Raw genomic sequence first — 19,877 nt, 5'->3', positions numbered from 1 at the left:
GCACTTATAGCCCTTGCTTCAAGAAGCAAGGCTGGCAGTAAAAGAGGCGCAGTACTGCCAGTCTTGATTTTTGTAAGCAATGACTGTAAGTATAAAGGGGAAGATTTACAAGCCCCTTGCGCTAAGTTTGCGTCACTTTTAACCTGGGAAAAGTGACGCAAAAGTGGCGCAAGGGGCTTGTAAATCTGCCCCAAAGTGAGTATTTATGCACCTCTTGCAGGTTTTCAGAACACATAAATAAAAGGAATTGTTATTTACAATACCAATAGCTTAAACTCTCGCAAATGCGCAACCTATTGCATTGCAAGTGCTTGTTTGATTCTGCCTCTGAGCCATCCCGACGTCCAGGCTCCTGTACTGCCCCAGACCGAGCCTCTGTGTTTTATTGAAAAGTATCATCTCTTGTATGTTGCTTGTTTCTTTCTGGTTGGGCTTGCTATATAAAAATTAACAGATTAAGATTTGGTTGGACAGGGGAGGGAAAAGGTTTGCCTTTATATAGCAGGTGCCACCACCGATGAGACGTCTAAGCGCTTCTAGGCGAGCAGTACGCCACTCCAGAACCAAAATCGATTAGTGGTGAATCAGCCTGGGGGAATATGAAATTAATTTGTGTGGTGGACATATTAGTCTGTTATTTGGATTGAAAAGGATAGTGAAGGATGGAAGAGGGAAGGGAGTACATTTATGTAGCACTTGCTACCCCTGATAAGGGGTTGAAGTGCTTTTTTGGCGGGTAGCACGCGACTCCGGCCCCCAAACAGGAATAGTGGGGAATTAGTATTAGGAAATATTACATTCATTTTAGTAGAAGACATGTTATTCTGTTAGTGTGCCGTTTTGCTGTTTCTGTCATTGTATACAGATATATTTGCAAGTAACTGTAGAACTAGGAGAAGAGCCTTCAAACCCGGCAGCATCACATTCACATCACAACTCACCATTATACTACTCTGCTCGTTTTGGATTTTACCTAAGGTTGGGGCCTGGTAGGATATGTACCGCCGAATTTCCCTTCTCAAATGTCAGTTTTGAGAGTGTGGTCTGCAGAGTGGTGGTTTTCCCGTCTATACTGCTTTGCATGTTGGATAACAATGCACTAATCTCATATAATAAGCAGAGTTTGGGCAACATTTAAACAAGGCAACCATAAGCTCAAAAGTAACCCTGGGCAAAACACTACGCTACGCTCGCATAGTTTGCGAAGTTTGCGCAACTTCGCACTACGCAAACTGCAGGTAGCACAGGGCAAACATGCGTAGCGTAATGCAGCGGTCATTGTTTGCTTGCTCGCGGTCCTCAACATCAAGTTGGCGACCGCGAGCAAGCAAAATGACATCCTCGCGAGACTTTTTCCTTGTTCGCGATCGCAAGCATGGAAAATAAACCTCCCAGTGAGATTCTCAATGCGGGGAGGTCAGGTTTCTCATTGCGAGTGGTCGCGCATGCTCGCGACCGCTCGCGATGAGAAACTACCAGTCCGCGTTGAAAAAGCTGCAGCTCTAGTAAAAATCTACTCGAGCGGCAGAAAAGTACAGCTCGCACTGTGCAAGATGCCGTTTTCAATGATTGCACAGTGCCGGATGCTTGTCCTCACTGTGCAATCATTGAAAACGACATCTTGCACAGAGCGAACATGCTACTACACAGTTCGCAAAGTGCTACCCGTAGCTCGTGTAGTGCGAAGTGCACTTCGCGTAGCTTTGCGTAGCGCTACTTCACGAACTACGCCCACCCCTACTCAAAAGCAGAGTCAATTCTCCGGTTTGTGAAATTTGAATATACTGCTGTCTGTGCGGCAGAAATAACAAAATATTAATGGTGAATATTCATGTGCTAATGCAACAACCTGTACTTTTTCGAACACAAATGTGCAAATACAGCAACCAGTAGTTCTTGAAGTCAGACCATCCACTGTACATCTGAAGACACCACCTGGTCTGCAGCTAATGCACGCACATTGCTCACCTCACACTGCACATGGATACTCATGGACCAGTACTCACTGGTCTCGGACACGCGCAGCACATGGGCCTGGCTTGCACAGCAGAGCATGTTAATGGCGTCCTTTCATGTATCCCCATCTTGTGGGGCACCTTTTTCGGGTCCTGACTTCATAGCCACAGCAACTACATTATGGAACTTAAGAGACTTACCATACTTGTTATGTCTGTCTGTGGGGCTGACAGTCCCAAACATGCAGAGGAATGATGACTAAAAAGCTAGGAATTCCTACAGATGTTGCACACATAGCTCCCAAGTGACCCCCTTTCATGGGTAGTCATTTCTACAGCACATATACTGATTTTAAGCTCTTTTCCAAACACCTCCGATTTAACCGGGTATGGGATCTGTAGAACAGGAAAGTCTTTTGTCCAAGATCACACAGCATTGGTCAAGTGGGAAGGCATTATTAGAAGGGCCATCTCCTTGAGCCACAAGCGTCAGCTAATTAATACAAGTCTGGCTTTCTGTAAATGCAATCTCGGTTCAAGAATTCAGTCATAGACTATGAATTTATAATAACATCCGGAGAATTAAAGATGCAGGATACATAAAACTAAAAGTACTAGGACGCATCGATAAAAACTGACGTAGATGAGCTATGCATATCTGACTTGGGGCAACTGTCAGTGCTCGAGGCTCATTTGTTAACACCATCTTAGACACACAGAGAGGCGTGAATAGGAGCAGCTCAGATAATTCCTGCTCAATGTGGAGCGCCTGCAACAGTGACGCATAAACCTCATGCGTGGCTAGAGGTGTGCGTGAAAGAAAGTTAGAGGTGAAAGCTTGTCAGTAGCTCAGCTGAATACTGCTAGACGAGCTGGCTTCAGTGCAGATGTAGGGTTTAATGTACAGAACTGTAATGCACACTTCAAACACTATACATACCATGGGGCTTATTTATGAGCCCTTGCGTTACTTTTGCTCCGTTGGTGCGTCACTTCTTGTGACGCACCATCTTGTGATGCTGCGTCATATTTACAAAGTGACGCATCTAGGTAGATGCGTCACTTTGTAAATCCCTGCGCCACAATATACCTGCGCCAGGTATAATGTATGCAGTGGGGTGTTCCCCCGCAAAAAGCCTCGTGCCAGTGACGCCGTGAAATCTATAAGATTTCACTGCGTCACTTCTAGGACGCTGTTGCGTCAAAATCTTACGCCTGCCTCACAGCAGGCGTAAGACTGAGGCAGGCCCTTTCACATGGGGCTTGTCCCATGTGAAAGGACGCATTGCTGGAGTTGCGTCACTTTTGCGTCATCAGATACGTCAGAAATACTGACGTATATGTAACTCCTTGCTACATGATGCGTCATACAGTAAATATGACGCATCAGGTATGTCGCAAGGAGTGCACAATGAGAAGTGAGGCCCCAAGTGCTTCATTTAAGCCAGTTGAATGTACTCATTTAATTGCTCATGAAAGGATGAAAAGCAGCGCACGGATAGTTAATTTCACTTGTGACCTAGAACTTTCATGTAAGAGCCTCAGACATGTTACTCGATTGCTAGATACATCTTGGCCAGCATTACTAACGGCAACCCTCCTCATAGGAAGGATGAAAGGCTGAGTCGCCGCAGGGGGCTTCAAAACACTGACTTGCAAAAGGATCTCAGCAGTGAGCGGTTAACTCACGCTGCTACATTAGAGGCGCCATCTTACCTCCTCCACGTTGAGTGGCATGCAATCCTATATTCCTTCTGCAGCATCTCCACCCACAGTCCTGCAGTTCACGCAGTGGCACTGTCCTTAAAAAACCCAAAGTTTATCCAAAACAATCCCCGTTGTGTGGCTCACCTTGTAGGCAGGGGCTCTGCCCAGCACACCTTTTGCACTGGGAGTGATAAACTCCTCCAACTGGACTCGGACACACTGGAAAGTTAACCCTGCCGGCCAGGAACCTACTTTCAAGGCGGCAGTTGAGGAGACAGCCCAAAGTGCCCATTCCGGAACATGCAAGGCGATATCTATTTGTAAATTTAAAAAAATTAAAAAGAGTTTGAGCAGCGTACAACGAGGTGCGCGCCCACAATTATTAGGAATATAAATTAAAACAATAAAAAGTAAACGAGTTGGGTGAGCTGCGCGTGCCGGCCATTATTAAGTATTTTATATAAATGAGACCAGATTTTTAAAATTAATATAGCGCCCGCCTTGCAAAGTTATAGCGAGGCGCTCTGGTTAAAAAAAAAACACACACCCACACATAGAATAAGGATGGGCGAGGGAGAGGGAGCAGAGGTGGAAGCATCCAAGCGAAGTTCTGTAATTAAGACAGCGTCCATTTCACGGGCATTCTGCAGCGGGAACGGAGCGCTTTTAAAAGTTTAAAAGAAATTCAAAGTCTGTTAGGAAGAGACCGCCATTACTGAAGCTGGTGTACTCTGCATGCTGTGTCCATTGATTAGGTAAATAGTTCTCTGAACTCCTAATGAATCCTCCCGAGTTGGGACACATGTAAAAGGGCCAGTCCTCATGGGAGGTTACAAATGAAGACAAGGTGGTACTAAGGGGGGACTAACAAGCCTATTAACGAATCAGAAGCCAACATTTACAAAGGACAACGACACAAGCCAATGAAAAATATGGGCTTAGAGTAGAGGGAGCTTCAAGTCCATACTCAAATACCGCATGCCTTGCAGAACAGCGCATGCGTTGCCGAGGCTCAACCTAAAAATGAATGTGTCCTTGTGTAACCTAACTGTTGCTCATGTAAAGGGCTCCAATACCTTGGAGTCAAGTTCGCGCTATATAAATCTGCACATTTTTAGATGATATATATATAGATGTTTGTATAACAAACTAGCTCAAAGCCATGGAGCGCTCGCTGTACAGGTTCAAAGACATGATAATTCTGTGATAGGAGGGTTAACAGTTTTGAGGTCTTTTGCTGCATGGTGGAGTATTGTTCTTTCAGTTAGTGAGTCTTTAACTCTTTTCTGAAAGGAGCATGGTTGGGGCAGTCCTGATGGACAAAGGGACATCATTCTAAATCCTGTATCCATAGATGGGGAAGTCTTGTTGCATTATTCTTCCGTTTTCTGCACTTCTTCTCCAGTTTGATGTTGTCCTGGCTGCAGGCCTGGAGACTGTGAGCTTGTCAGCCAGTTAACAGGTGTACCGGCTGGGCGTTTATTTTAATCTAACATTGTGTTGCAGGGAAGTTCCGGTGCATACAACACATATTGAAACTTTATTTAATGTGCACCGCACCAAGAAGGTATATTTAATCGTGCTCATGGGCCTTCAAGTTATTGCCAGAAAAAAGATCTGGAGTGTACTATTCAGACACTGGCATACTACCTGGGGCTCCTACCTTCCCAAATGTACAATATTAAATGAGTTGCTGACTCTACTGCATCATTGAATACTAATGTTTCCATGGCAGCTGACAGCCAGTCATTAGGGCGCTTGGGTGTTGCCCCACTGAACGTTGCCGTCAATCTGACTCTCTCATGAGTCACACGATGCAAATTAATCCCTCCGATTCCCAGGCCCCAGAGCCGGAGGCAGTCTGCTTAGAAGGGGGCTGGACAGCACTACAGGTCAGCTGAAAGTCAGTGTCTGATGATTGACATCCACCAGGTGGTCGGCGGGCAGAGTGCACAGCAAGAGTGCGCATGTTCTGTTTAGGGCTTAAACATTTTGCACCAGCCCTGAACATGCGCACACTAGGCTGCTCATTAGTAGAGCGAGGGTTGTTCCATGCCATTCTTCTAATGCACAGCCTAGTGTGCATGTCCGGGCTTGTTGCAAAAAATGTTAAGCCCTTAACAGAACATGCGCACTACTGCTCAAGGCAATCCTGGTGCTGCTGCTGAAGCAGCATCTGGATTGGCTGAGAGCAGGCGGTAGACGCCAATGCGGTAGTCGAACCCGGCCCAGGAGGACTCGTAGAGGCGCCGCGGATCCAGTAAGTTGTTTACTTTACTACCAGTGCAGTGAGGAGAGGGGAGCACGGCAGGAGTACAGGAGACCCCGAGGACAAGAACAGCGAGGGGCCCTGCAGGTGAAGTGAATTGGGATGATGGCATGCTTAATTTGTGCCGGTGGACAGGAAGTGTTTGATTTATGCCTGTTGTGGCGCCCATGCCTAGGGATTTAAGAGAGCTACTGCAATCCAAATAGGACCTCTTTTCACCAGAGAAACTAGAGGAGAGAGGCCTTTGCTCGCGACCCTAACACCTCCCCTCACGACACCCCCCTCCCCCCCCCCCCCCCCCCCCCGAGTATTTGAGCGCGAGCCGCAACTGCTTTTAAAAGCACTCTTTTCATTCTCCTTTGACTGGCAAAGCTTTCATTGACATCTTGGAACTCTGTGTAGCTACAGCAAATGTCGGTTTTGAAAATAAAAATCAGCTGTATTGAACCAGTGTCCGGTAATTTACTGCAAATTGCGCAGTGGTGTATTTTACCCTTCCAAAGTCAGCCAGGGGCGTCAGCGATTGACACGGGAAAGGAAGCGCTTTGTGTTTCAACATTCTTGTTGAAAAGGTGAGGCAGTCAACACTAGCGTGATCGAGCACTGTGATCTGGCTTTTTCAGAAGGGGAGTCATTTTTAGTTCACTTTTGATAAAATTCTTTAGGGAAACATTATAGGGAGAAAAGTACTTTAGTTCCCCTAGGGTGCTTTAAACATAATTATTCTCAGACTTCTGCCAAGGTCAACCAATTAGCAGTCTTTTTTCCGTTGGAATCTGCATCTGAAAAATGAAGGCATGGAGCCTGTTTGTGGCAGTGTTTGTAAATAAAATGCATTGTTTATCTTATCCTAGAGTGCGTATTTCACATGTTCAAGGGCCGTCTATAAATATTCTCTTGTGTGGCTAATGTAATTCGCAGATGTTTGTACGCAGCTTTTAGAAGTTTGGAAGCAAAACTACTTATAAAGTAAAACTAATTATAATGTAAATAGACTAGTTTGTTCTCGTTCATAATACTCATCTCCTTTTTCAACGCGTTTTCATTATTTTTTGTGAACTCCGACATTTCACTTTAATTATTTAAAACACTCCCCTCTCCTGATTTTAAGCTTTCTCGCTTGTGTTTCATATGTTTATTCAGTTAATAGTTTGACTGGACACTCCCTCACCTCAAGAGTAGTTTGCATGATCCAATAATGTCAAATGATGTTGAGTTAAATACTAAGGGGGACATTAGGATGCCCGGCGGACTTTGCCAGCCATCCTCGTGGTAATGAATATTGAATATGGCTGGCGGTGTCTGATAGACACCGCCACCATATTATTCCTTTTCCGCCCCGGCCGCAAGGCGACCGGGGCGGAAAAGTGGCGGACGGGGTCTTTCCGTCCGCCGAGGTCCCCCCCGCCATACTAATATGGCGGGGGGGGAAACTAGTGTGGATGTCGGGCGGATTGCCTCCACCAGGCCGGCATCGTAATGACCCCCTAAGAGTCAATCATCCATCATGCTCTGGGTCGCAGCAAGAAACAGGAGGAAAGCCAACACCAAGTGCATCCTCTTTATGGTACTCACTGAGTTTGATCTTCAAATAATAGAAGATCTACCATACGAGTGGTGTCTAAACAGCTGGAGGTTTAAAGTATAAAGTATATCTCCTTAATTTCCACTTCACTTTATAGACTACTTTTGCAATGAGACCTAATCAAGTAATACTAATTGTGATCTATAAGCACTGCCAGCACTTTTTCAGAGATGGCGGATCCTTGCAAATCTGCAGTGAGATGGCAAAACTAACTCAATAGTGATATGACAGCAGCTGCAGAATCCAGTTCTGTTTCACACAGATGTTTTGGCTCACAAGCAACCTTTTTAGGTCGAGCTGATGTGGCATTCATGCGAAGCATGAATGCATCAGCTCGACAACTTATGCTGCCCGTATTTAGGAGAGTGGACAGCAATCAGACGCGCGCTTTCCCATTGTCAGATTTCACCTCGGGAGCGCGCGTCTGATTGCTGCGCATGCGCGGTGCAAAGCCCTGGCTCTCACACAGACACAGGCAGCCCCCACCCCTCTGCATGCACGCACAAACACACACACACAGGCGCGCGCATGCACACACACACCGGCATACAGGCACACAGCCCCTCCACCCCCCTCCCTCCCGCCCTCCTCCCTCCCTCCTCCCTCCTCCTTACTTCACCGGAGTCGGACTCGGGCTCGCACCATATGCCAAGGGAGCCCCGCAGAACACTCGAGCTCCTCTACAAAGAAGCGGAGCTTTCCCCACAGTCTCCCCGCTGGTCTTCGCCCGGGCCCCCTCCTGGGACCCGGGACTTCACGCGGCACTTCTCGTCTCCGGGTTCGCGCTGGTCCAAAGGAAACGAAACTGCAGAGTGGCGTGCATGCGCAGGCAGCCCCCGCCCTCTCATTCATCATCGGCGGCAGGGTGGCGCTCGTTCAAACGCAGGGCTGGCGCGCCTCACTGCTGCACTTTTACCGCTGCAGGCACCAGGGCGCCTGCTGAGTACTCGAGGGGCGAAGGGCTTCCGTCTGGAGGTGCCCGAGCAGCAGAAAGCGAAGGGAGAGGCTCGAACAAGTGAAGAGCCGGGCGGACTTTATCGGAGTGAAACTGTGAGGACGGCTGCGCCTGCTTCAGTGCGGACCTGTCGGCATGTCCGGTATTGTTTTAAATATTAATGGCTGGTCTACAGCAGTCAGCATGAATATGATTTGCATTAGCAGCACTCCGATCACACTGAGTGCCTCTGATGTCAGCCATTCAGCGCGGTAATGTCTGACATCATCTCCCGGGGTCGCCGGCAGCTTTGACCTCTATTCTCACGCACAAGCTCTGTAGTCTTTGAAGCTCTTTTGAATTGATTTGAAATGTTGACTCTTCCCCTTTATGAGGCTGTAAAATTGATAATTATTCAGATGGCAACTGAGTGCTGAGTGAAAAATCAATGCCGGCCGCTCTCTGCTGCGTATAAAATTACTTCTGAGTCTGCCGGACTGGGCGGATAGCCGCGGTAAGAGCAGCAGGCAGGGAAAGGGGGAAGGATTATCTGGACGGAGCTAATAGCCTAAAGGGAAGGCTTTCGAGGCGGAGGGAGAGGCCGGTTGGGGGTTATTATCAACAATGATGGGACTCATTGATTATCTGTTTACATTATCCTTCTGCCGGGTTATAAATCAACGCTAAAGAGAAGCGGAACCCAAGGCCGTCCATTTTTACCGGGGGACGCGGTATTAGATTATTCTCGTCTTCACTCTCAGATGAAAAGTGAGCCATTGATTATTCATCGGCTGGCCATTAAACACGGGTTTTTCCTAGATGATTTGACTATCAAGGTAGGTAATGAACAAGGTGGCGGCTTCATAACTAGAGGTTTCAATTTCCAGGACATCTGTGTCGGTTAAGTAATGCCTAACCCTATTAAAAGGAATAGCTTACAAATTGCTTAACAGCGCTGAAAAAGTAGACCGTAATGACTAATTGTGCTTTCAGTTTGGAAAGGTTTTGTCAGCTCTTTAAGCCAAACGGATGCGGGAGGACGGCGCTTATTTACTAGGTTAGGCTTCTTTTTTTTTTTTACTCGGAGCGTCTTTTACTAAAAACTTCTCTCGAGCCACTGCATGCAAATATGGTACTACGTCAAATCTGAATGCAAATAAGAATATCACATTTTAGAGTTACGATTGTCACTGGTTAATACAACTCAATAATTTAAACATGTATTTTATATTTTGATTTAAGGTGATGTTTGCTATCGGATAACACTCATTTGAATTATAAATATTTCACACAAGCCCCCACACACATACACAACTACACACAACTACACACACACACACACACACAAACAACCACAAGCACACACAACCACACTCAACCACACAACTACTTTGTGGATCTCTCAACCTCACCCACCCTCACCCCCACTCACACTCTCACACAGCCTCTCACCCTCACACCCCCTCACACACCCTCTCACCCTCTCACACCCCGCACACTCACACACCCACATACCCTCACCCTCTCACCCCTCACCCTCACACCCTCTCACCCTCACACCCCCTCAAACCCCCTCACCCTCCCTCACCCCCCCTCACCCTCACACTCACCCCCCCTCACCCTCACCCTCACCCCTACACCCCCTCACCCTCACTCACCCTCACTCACCCTCACCCTCACTCACCCTCACTCACCCTCACACACCCTCACTCACCCCCACTCACCCCCCTCACCCTCACACACTCTCACCCTCACACACCCTCACACACCCTCACTCGCCCTCACTCGCCCTCACTCGCCCTCACTCGCCCTCACTCGCCCTCACTCGCCCTCACTCACCCTCACAGGATAGCAAAACATAGCATAGCATAACATAACATAGCAAAACAAAACAGCATAGTATAACAAAACATAGCATAGCATAACAAAACACAACAAAACATAGCAGAACAAAACATAGCATAACATAACAAAGCATAGCATAACATAACAAAGCATAACATAACAAAGCATAGCATAGCATAACATAACATAGCATAGCATAACATAACATAGCATAGCATAACATAACAAAGCATAGCATAACATAACAAAGCATAGCATAGTATAACAAAACATAGCATAACAAAACAAAACATAGCATAACAAAACAGCATAGCATAACGAAACAAAGCATAACGTAACGAAACATAGCATAACAAAACATAGCAAAACACAACAAAACATAGCATAGCATAACAAAACATAGCATACATAACAAAACATAGCATAGCAAAGCATAGCAAAACAGCATAGCATAGCATAACAAAACACAACACAACATAGCATAACAAAACGAAACAAAGCTTAACATAGCATATCATAACAAAACATAGCATAACAAAACATAGCATAGCAAAACAAAGCATAATAAAACACACCAAAACATAGCATAGCATAACAAAACATAGCATAGCATAACAAAACATAGCATAGCATAACAAAGCATAGCATAGCAAAACACAACAAAACATAGCATAGCATAACAAAACACAACAAAACATAGCATAGCATAGCATAACAAAACAAAGAATAGGATAGCAAACCTAAACCTAGCATAACAAATCAAAGCATAGGATAGCAAAACAAAACATAGCATAGCAAAACACAACAGCACATAGCATAACAAAACATAGCAAAACACAACAAAACATAGCATAGCTTAACAAAACACAACAAAACATAGCATAGCGAAACAAAACATATAATAGCATAGCATACCAAACACAGCATAGCATAGCATAACAAAGCATAGCATAGCATAATAAAACACAACAAAACATAGCATATCATAACAAAACATAACAAAGCATAGCATAACAAAGCATAGCATAGCATAACAAAGCATAGCATAGCAAAACATAGCATAGCATAACAAAACATAGCATAACAAAACACAGCATAGCATAACAAATCAAAACATAGGATAGCAAAACACAACATAGCATAGAGCCTCACTCAGCACCACTCAGGGGCACCACAGCATCACTATGCACTACCACAGCATCACTGAACGCAACAGCATCACTCGTTCGCCACCACAACACCACTCAGCGCCACCACAGCATCAATTTGTGCAACCATTCAACACCTGGTTCAAATATATTCTCTCAATGTTTCAAGCTTTATTACAAATGTCACAAAAAGATGTTAATATTTCACTTCTGTTCTTGGATTTTCGCCACAATAAAATACAATGAACATAATCTTCACAAAAGTTATTTACAAAAGTTTAATCTATTGCCATTATAAATTACAATAACTTTTATTTAAGTATTAATTATTTAAAAAAATTAAAAGCCATTGTTATTTGTAATATCAATACATCTAAGTCACGTAAATACAACACATATTGCATTACAAATGCTATAGGTGTAACATTTGTGAAAGTTAAAACTATTGGCATTGTAAATGACAAAGCTATTACTTTTACTATTTTCAAAAGCAAAACCTAAATAAAAAATTTGTCATTTACAATACCAATAACTCAAACTTTCCTAATGCGAGACCTATTGCATTGCAAATGCTTGTTTTAGATGGAGCTCAACAATGGCGTATCTGACTTAAAAGGTCACTTGTTAGTGTCACCTTTTTGACTTCCTCAACTGTAGGACTTGGAGCTCCAGATGAAAGAAAAAAGTCCTAAAGAAAAAATAACATTGACCGTTGAGACAAGCTTTACTTGCCTGTGCACATATTGCTTGAATATATATATTACCCCCCCAATTGGGTCTGAAGGGATGGTTTAGAGTTTAGACCATTGTGCAAACTTAAACTCAAACATAAACTTCACAAAAAAAAGTGAGGCATTGCCGAGTAGCGCAAACTTCAATAACACTCACAGCAGAGGGCTAGCACAGAAGTGAACTACACAAGCGCCTCACATTTTCATGTGCTCATCTCTACTATTAATATTCTTCGGTCAGAAAGCTCCCTTATGTTGCACCTTTTTCATCAGTACAGGATGCCTTAAACTTTTCCCCTTGAAGTTCTCAGTCTTTCACAATTTAATACCTGGTTAACACTATTGGTGGAGGAGCACAGCCATAGCGCACATGAGGCACAAAGAAACCTCATATGCAAGTTCACAGCATTCTGAATTCCAACAAGCAAGCAGTGGTGAGCACTGTAAGGTGCTTGAGGGCAGTGTGAAGCTGGCACTGGTGGGCAGAGAGGAGCTGGCTCTCATGGGCAGCGTTTGAAGGTAAACTCAGTTGTGTATACAGAAGGACTTCTGATACATCCCCTCATGAGGCACACCATTGGCGTTCACAGAAAATGATTCGCAAAGTGGGGTTGAATGAGTTTCAAAGTTTTTCAACGTTTTATTGACGCATAGTTCATGCTGATATTTACATCATATCAGTTACGATGTGAGTACATTGGATTGATGTCAAACTTATTCCCAAGTTATTCCCAATTTGGATTAAGACCACCTAGTTCATTTCAAGCACCAAACAGCCATAAATGTATTGATCTATTCGAGACCCTTGTACGAAACGACATTCAAAAAATCAATTTCAAGACCTCTAAGAAAACTCAAAATCTTACCAAAAAAGACCGGGACAATTTGAAAGCACTCGCCAACAATCCTCGCATTAAGTGCGTTAAGGCGGACAAGGGAGGAGCCTTGGTGATCCTCAACACAAGCATGTATTCTATCAAACTGCAAGAACACATTGAAGATAAAGCGACCTACATGGCTCTTAATACTAACCCTACACGGGAATTTCAAAACATCTTGAAAGGCATTGTCAATAAAGCCCACCAAGCTGGCACCATACAGGAACGCACCAGGAATTACCTACTGATTGAAAATCCCAAGAGCCCTACCATCCACATGTGTCCCAAAATCCATAAAAACTTACTGGACCCACCTTTCAGACCCATAGTATCTACAAGAGGATCGATACATGAGACACCTGGCAAGTTTATCGACAAATACCTGCAACCGTTAGTCATCAAATCTGTCAGCTACATCAAGGACACAACTAACTTCTTGTTGAAACTCTCTGAACTCAAATTAGCACCCAATGAACCACTTGTTCTCTGCACAGCAGATGTGAGCTCTTTGTATACCTCAATACCCCACCTTGGAGGTATCGAAGCCGTGGAACAGATACTATTACAGAGTGATATTGACGGACCGAAACAGGCATTCATCATGGAACTCATGATGTTTATCCTATATCACAGCTACTTTCGACAAGAGGATCAATGGTTTCTGCAACTCTCAGGCATGGCTATGGGAAACTGCGCTGCCCCCACATACGCTAATGTGTATATGGAAAACTTCGAGAAACAGCATATATACACTGACAGACGTTTCCAAGACAAAGTAAAAATGTACGTACGTTACATCGACGACCTGTTTTTTCTATGGTCAGACACCAAAGACACTCTTGATAATTTCTTATCAGAAATCAACACCAAAGACCCACGTATCAACCTCACCTGGGAAATAAGTGATACCAGCATTTCCTTTTTGGATGTCCACATCAAAACTTCTCCACAAGGCCTTGTGACAGATTTACATAGAAAAAGCACAGACCGCAACAACACCCTACACTTTGCAAGTTTTCACCAGGGTTCTCTGAAGAAACATTTACCCTACTCGCAGATGCTGCGAATCAAACGGATAGTATCAGATGAGTCCACACTTGACAAACGCATCAATGAAATGCACGAAAGATTCCGCAATCGAGGGTACCCGGACGACATATTGCAAGATGCACGAACCAGAGTCCTACAGATAACCAGAAAAGACAGTCTGCTCAAAACTCACAAAGAGAATGAAGATCGAATGGTTGTTGTGTCCAAATATTCCACCGTCAGTCATATCTACAAAAAGATCATACATAGGCATTGGCCTATACTACAGATGGAGCCAGATTTTCAGGGTATTTTCCAAAATCCTCCTATTTTTGCTCACACGAGAAGCAAAAATTTACAGGAGATTCTAAGTAAACCCAGTAACACCACCACCCAACACCGAGGGACCCAACCGTGCCTGAATTGTAATCATTGTCATAACATCATTAAAGGTAACTCAATACAACATCCCATGAAAGGCCACAAAATTCAACTTCAAGTGGATGGAACATGTGACTCGATGAATCTGATTTATGCCCTAAAATGTCCCTGTGGGAAACTCTATGTTGGAAAAACTGAACGAAAGATTAAGACCCGCTTAAACGAGCATAAATCCAACATAAGGCTCAAATTGGAAAAATCTAGTGTAGCTATGCACTTTCTTGAATCCAGGCATACCATCGCCCAATTGAGATTTGTCATCTTGGAAATGGTCACCAAGAAAGAAGGAATTGATCTCCACAAGACACTATTGAAACGTGAACTTGAGTGGATTTATCGTTTACAGACCTTTAAACCTTTTGGTTTAAATGACCGCAGCGAATTCAGTTGTTATTTGTAACTGTATTTACCATTTAGTCACACTGTGTACCCTGTTTACATTGCTCCGCTATGCCTTTACCCATTTTCACCAATACTTTGTTACCGTTTATAAATGGCCGCCGCTTTATAACCCTTTAAACACCCGGTCCCTTTTTTATTTCCATTATCACGCAAACGCGCCCGTCAGGCACTGCATGAATACCAGTAACTTACTCACATCCCTGTCACCGACCCGCGAATGGAGTAAATCACCAGGCACGCTACTCGTAGCACCAAGTAAGTCATCAGACCTTTTGACTTTGTTAACGTTAATTTTATTATCGACATGCGCCATATGCGCTGTATCACGCACACGCGTTAGAATCCCACACTACCCTCCCCTCACTTGCCAAATCCGTCACACCTATGCACCTGAGAACGTGATGGAGCACAACCTTTCACCTAGTTCACGTTAAACAGTCTACCCCTTTTCTACTTTTAATTTTCACCAACATAGCGACTTACCGCGCCCCGTTTTTCTTCCTCTTCAGATTCCGTGATCAAGGGCTTTCCCGCCCGAAATGCATTGGGAATAACTTGGGAATAAGTTTGACATCAATCCAATGTACTCACATCGTAACTGATATGATGTAAATATCAGCATGAACTATGCGTCAATAAAACGTTGAAAAACTTTGAAACTCATTCAACCCCACTTTGCGAATCATTTTCTGTGAACGCCAATGGTGTGCCTCATGAGGGGATGTATCAGAAGTCCTTCTGTATACACAACTGAGTTTATCTAATCCGGTGCAGTGACGGTTTGCACCACCCTAGAGAGCACCCTGAACTTCATACACACCTCACTACGGAACTTATCAGTACCTAAGCTGTGCACCTCCCATCACTTACAAGTTTGTCAATTCCTTTTTCCGCCACAGGAAGATAGCACGCATCCAAAATGCAATTTGAAGAAATAAGTAAAAGTACAGAAGCCCGAGCACATACACTCGCCTATGATGAATCTGAAAGAGACCGCATCTACTCACTGATCGAGGAAGAAACAAGTACCCCCACCACCAGCCGGAACAAGGAGCAATGTATAAAACAGCTATTGTATTTGTCTAAACGCCACATTAACCAGAAGCTCCACGCGAGCACATTACTGCGATACCATCGGGCACTAAGAATCCCACGCGGTCTGAGAATTGCCCTAAAGCCCTCCTTATGCAAAAATTCCAAGACCTTTATTGAAAAATGGAACGGCATATTAAATAAATGCAGCCTTGATTTAATATTGCTGATAGTCGAAGAACTTGCTGGCATTCTAAAAGATCTAGAAATTGAAATTAAAGCGATTGACAGTGAACTGAAGAATTTACTCACCCCAGAAGAACTTACATCCTCATTAGACGAAATCAAAAATATCTTGGATAAACATCAAAAGGAAATCAATGACCGTAAAGTCAGAAAGTTCCGCCGGGACACGCTTGATTACAAGCTCGATGAGGTATATTCGTGGGCCGACATATACGCCCAACGACGACGTAACCGTCCACCAAAAGCACAAACTGACACATCATCTTCAGATACTGATTCATCCGACAGAACTTCTAAACACCCATCAACATCTAGATCATCCACCAACACGGAATCAGCCAGCACATCAGCAACTAGCCAGGATCAATCTTCATCAAGTCATTTTTTAGAGGTTGGCCCGGACCACCTCGACGACTCAGGAGGAGCCAGACCAAAAAGTCCTCCCGCCACCCGGAGCACGGTGGCGAAGAAAGACCAAAAAATCAAAAGGACCGTCTAGTTATTAACATATCTGACACTAACGTATCTGATTATCAGATGGACCTATTGGAGAAAGGTACATCTTTCATCCCAACAACTTCTACCAATCTTCTAGAACTTGAAGTTAGTACCTTCAAATTCACAAGAAAACTAAGACTACGAAACTTTTTTGACAATATTCTTCCACCTACCACCACAGTCAAAGAAGATGAGCTCTTTGGATTAAGACCACCTAGTTCATTTCAAGCACCAAACAGCCATAAATGTATTGATCTATTCGAGACCCTTGTACGAAACGACATTCAAAAAATCAATTTCAAGACCTCTAAGAAAACTCAAAATCTTACCAAAAAAGACCGGGACAATTTGAAAGCACTCGCCAACAATCCTCGCATTAAGTGCGTTAAGGCGGACAAGGGAGGAGCCTTGGTGATCCTCAACACAAGCATGTATTCTATCAAACTGCAAGAACACATTGAAGATAAAGCGACCTACATGGCTCTTAATACTAACCCTACACGGGAATTTCAAAACATCTTGAAAGGCATTGTCAATAAAGCCCACCAAGCTGGCACCATACAGGAACGCACCAGGAATTACCTACTGATTGAAAATCCCAAGAGCCCTACCATCCACATGTGTCCCAAAATCCATAAAAACTTACTGGACCCACCTTTCAGACCCATAGTATCTACAAGAGGATCGATACATGAGACACCTGGCAAGTTTATCGACAAATACCTGCAACCGTTAGTCATCAAATCTGTCAGCTACATCAAGGACACAACTAACTTCTTGTTGAAACTCTCTGAACTCAAATTAGCACCCAATGAACCACTTGTTCTCTGCACAGCAGATGTGAGCTCTTTGTATACCTCAATACCCCACCTTGGAGGTATCGAAGCCGTGGAACAGATACTATTACAGAGTGATATTGACGGACCGAAACAGGCATTCATCATGGAACTCATGATGTTTATCCTATATCACAGCTACTTTCGACAAGAGGATCAATGGTTTCTGCAACTCTCAGGCATGGCTATGGGAAACTGCGCTGCCCCCACATACGCTAATGTGTATATGGAAAACTTCGAGAAACAGCATATATACACTGACAGACGTTTCCAAGACAAAGTAAAAATGTACGTACGTTACATCGACGACCTGTTTTTTCTATGGTCAGACACCAAAGACACTCTTGATAATTTCTTATCAGAAATCAACACCAAAGACCCACGTATCAACCTCACCTGGGAAATAAGTGATACCAGCATTTCCTTTTTGGATGTCCACATCAAAACTTCTCCACAAGGCCTTGTGACAGATTTACATAGAAAAAGCACAGACCGCAACAACACCCTACACTTTGCAAGTTTTCACCAGGGTTCTCTGAAGAAACATTTACCCTACTCGCAGATGCTGCGAATCAAACGGATAGTATCAGATGAGTCCACACTTGACAAACGCATCAATGAAATGCACGAAAGATTCCGCAATCGAGGGTACCCGGACGACATATTGCAAGATGCACGAACCAGAGTCCTACAGATAACCAGAAAAGACAGTCTGCTCAAAACTCACAAAGAGAATGAAGATCGAATGGTTGTTGTGTCCAAATATTCCACCGTCAGTCATATCTACAAAAAGATCATACATAGGCATTGGCCTATACTACAGATGGAGCCAGATTTTCAGGGTATTTTCCAAAATCCTCCTATTTTTGCTCACACGAGAAGCAAATATTTACAGGAGATTCTAAGTAAACCCAGTAACACCACCACCCAACACCGAGGGACCCAACCGTGCCTGAATTGTAATCATTGTCATAACATCATTAAAGGTAACTCAATACAACATCCCATGAAAGGCCACAAAATTCAACTTCAAGTGGATGGAACATGTGACTCGATGAATCTGATTTATGCCCTAAAATGTCCCTGTGGGAAACTCTATGTTGGAAAAACTGAACGAAAGATTAGGACCCGCTTAAACGAGCATAAATCCAACATAAGGCTCAAATTGGAAAAATCTAGTGTAGCTATGCACTTTCTTGAATCCAGGCATACCATCGCCCAATTGAGATTTGTCATCTTGGAAATGGTCACCAAGAAAGAAGGAATTGATCTCCACAAGACACTATTGAAACGTGAACTTGAGTGGATTTATCGTTTACAGACCTTTAAACCTTTTGGTTTAAATGACCGCAGCGAATTCAGTTGTTATTTGTAACTGTATTTACCATTTAGTCACACTGTGTACCCTGTTTACATTGCTCCGCTATGCCTTTACCCATTTTCACCAATACTTTGTTACCGTTTATAAATGGCCGCCGCTTTATAACCCTTTAAACACCCGGTCCCTTTTTTATTTCCATTATCACGCAAACGCGCCCGTCAGGCACTGCATGAATACCAGTAACTTACTCACATCCCTGTCACCGACCCGCGAATGGAGTAAATCACCAGGCACGCTACTCGTAGCACCAAGTAAGTCATCAGACCTTTTGACTTTGTTAACGTTAATTTTATTATCGACATGCGCCATATGCGCTGTATCACGCACACGCGTTAGAATCCCACACTACCCTCCCCTCACTTGCCAAATCCGTCACACCTATGCACCTGAGAACGTGATGGAGCACAACCTTTCACCTAGTTCACGTTAAACAGTCTACCCCTTTTCTACTTTTAATTTTCACCAACATAGCGACTTACCGCGCCCCGTTTTTCTTCCTCTTCAGATTCCGTGATCAAGGGCTTTCCCGCCCGAAATGCATTGGGAATAACTTGGGAATAAGTTTGACATCAATCCAATGTACTCACATCGTAACTGATATGATGTAAATATCAGCATGAACTATGCGTCAATAAAACGTTGAAAAACTTTGAAACTCATTCAACCCCACTTTGCGAATCATTTTCTGTGAACGCCAATGGTGTGCCTCATGAGGGGATGTATCAGAAGTCCTTCTGTATACACAACTGAGTTTATCTAATCCGGTGCAGTGACGGTTTGCACCACCCTAGAGAGCACCCTGAACTTCATACACACCTCACTACGGAACTTATCAGTACCTAAGCTGTGCACCTCCCATCACTTACAAGTTTGTCAGCGTTTGAAGGTGGCATTGGTGGATAGTGTGAGGTGCCATAAACAGTGGACACTGTAAAAGTTAGCACAGGTGAGCTCTCTCTT

Source organism: Lissotriton vulgaris, chromosome 8, assembly GCF_964263255.1.
Source record: "Lissotriton vulgaris chromosome 8, aLisVul1.2, whole genome shotgun sequence".
NCBI lineage: Eukaryota > Metazoa > Chordata > Amphibia > Caudata > Salamandridae > Lissotriton > Lissotriton vulgaris.
The sequence above is the reverse complement of the archived record's forward strand: the minus strand, read 5'-3'. Positions refer to the sequence as shown.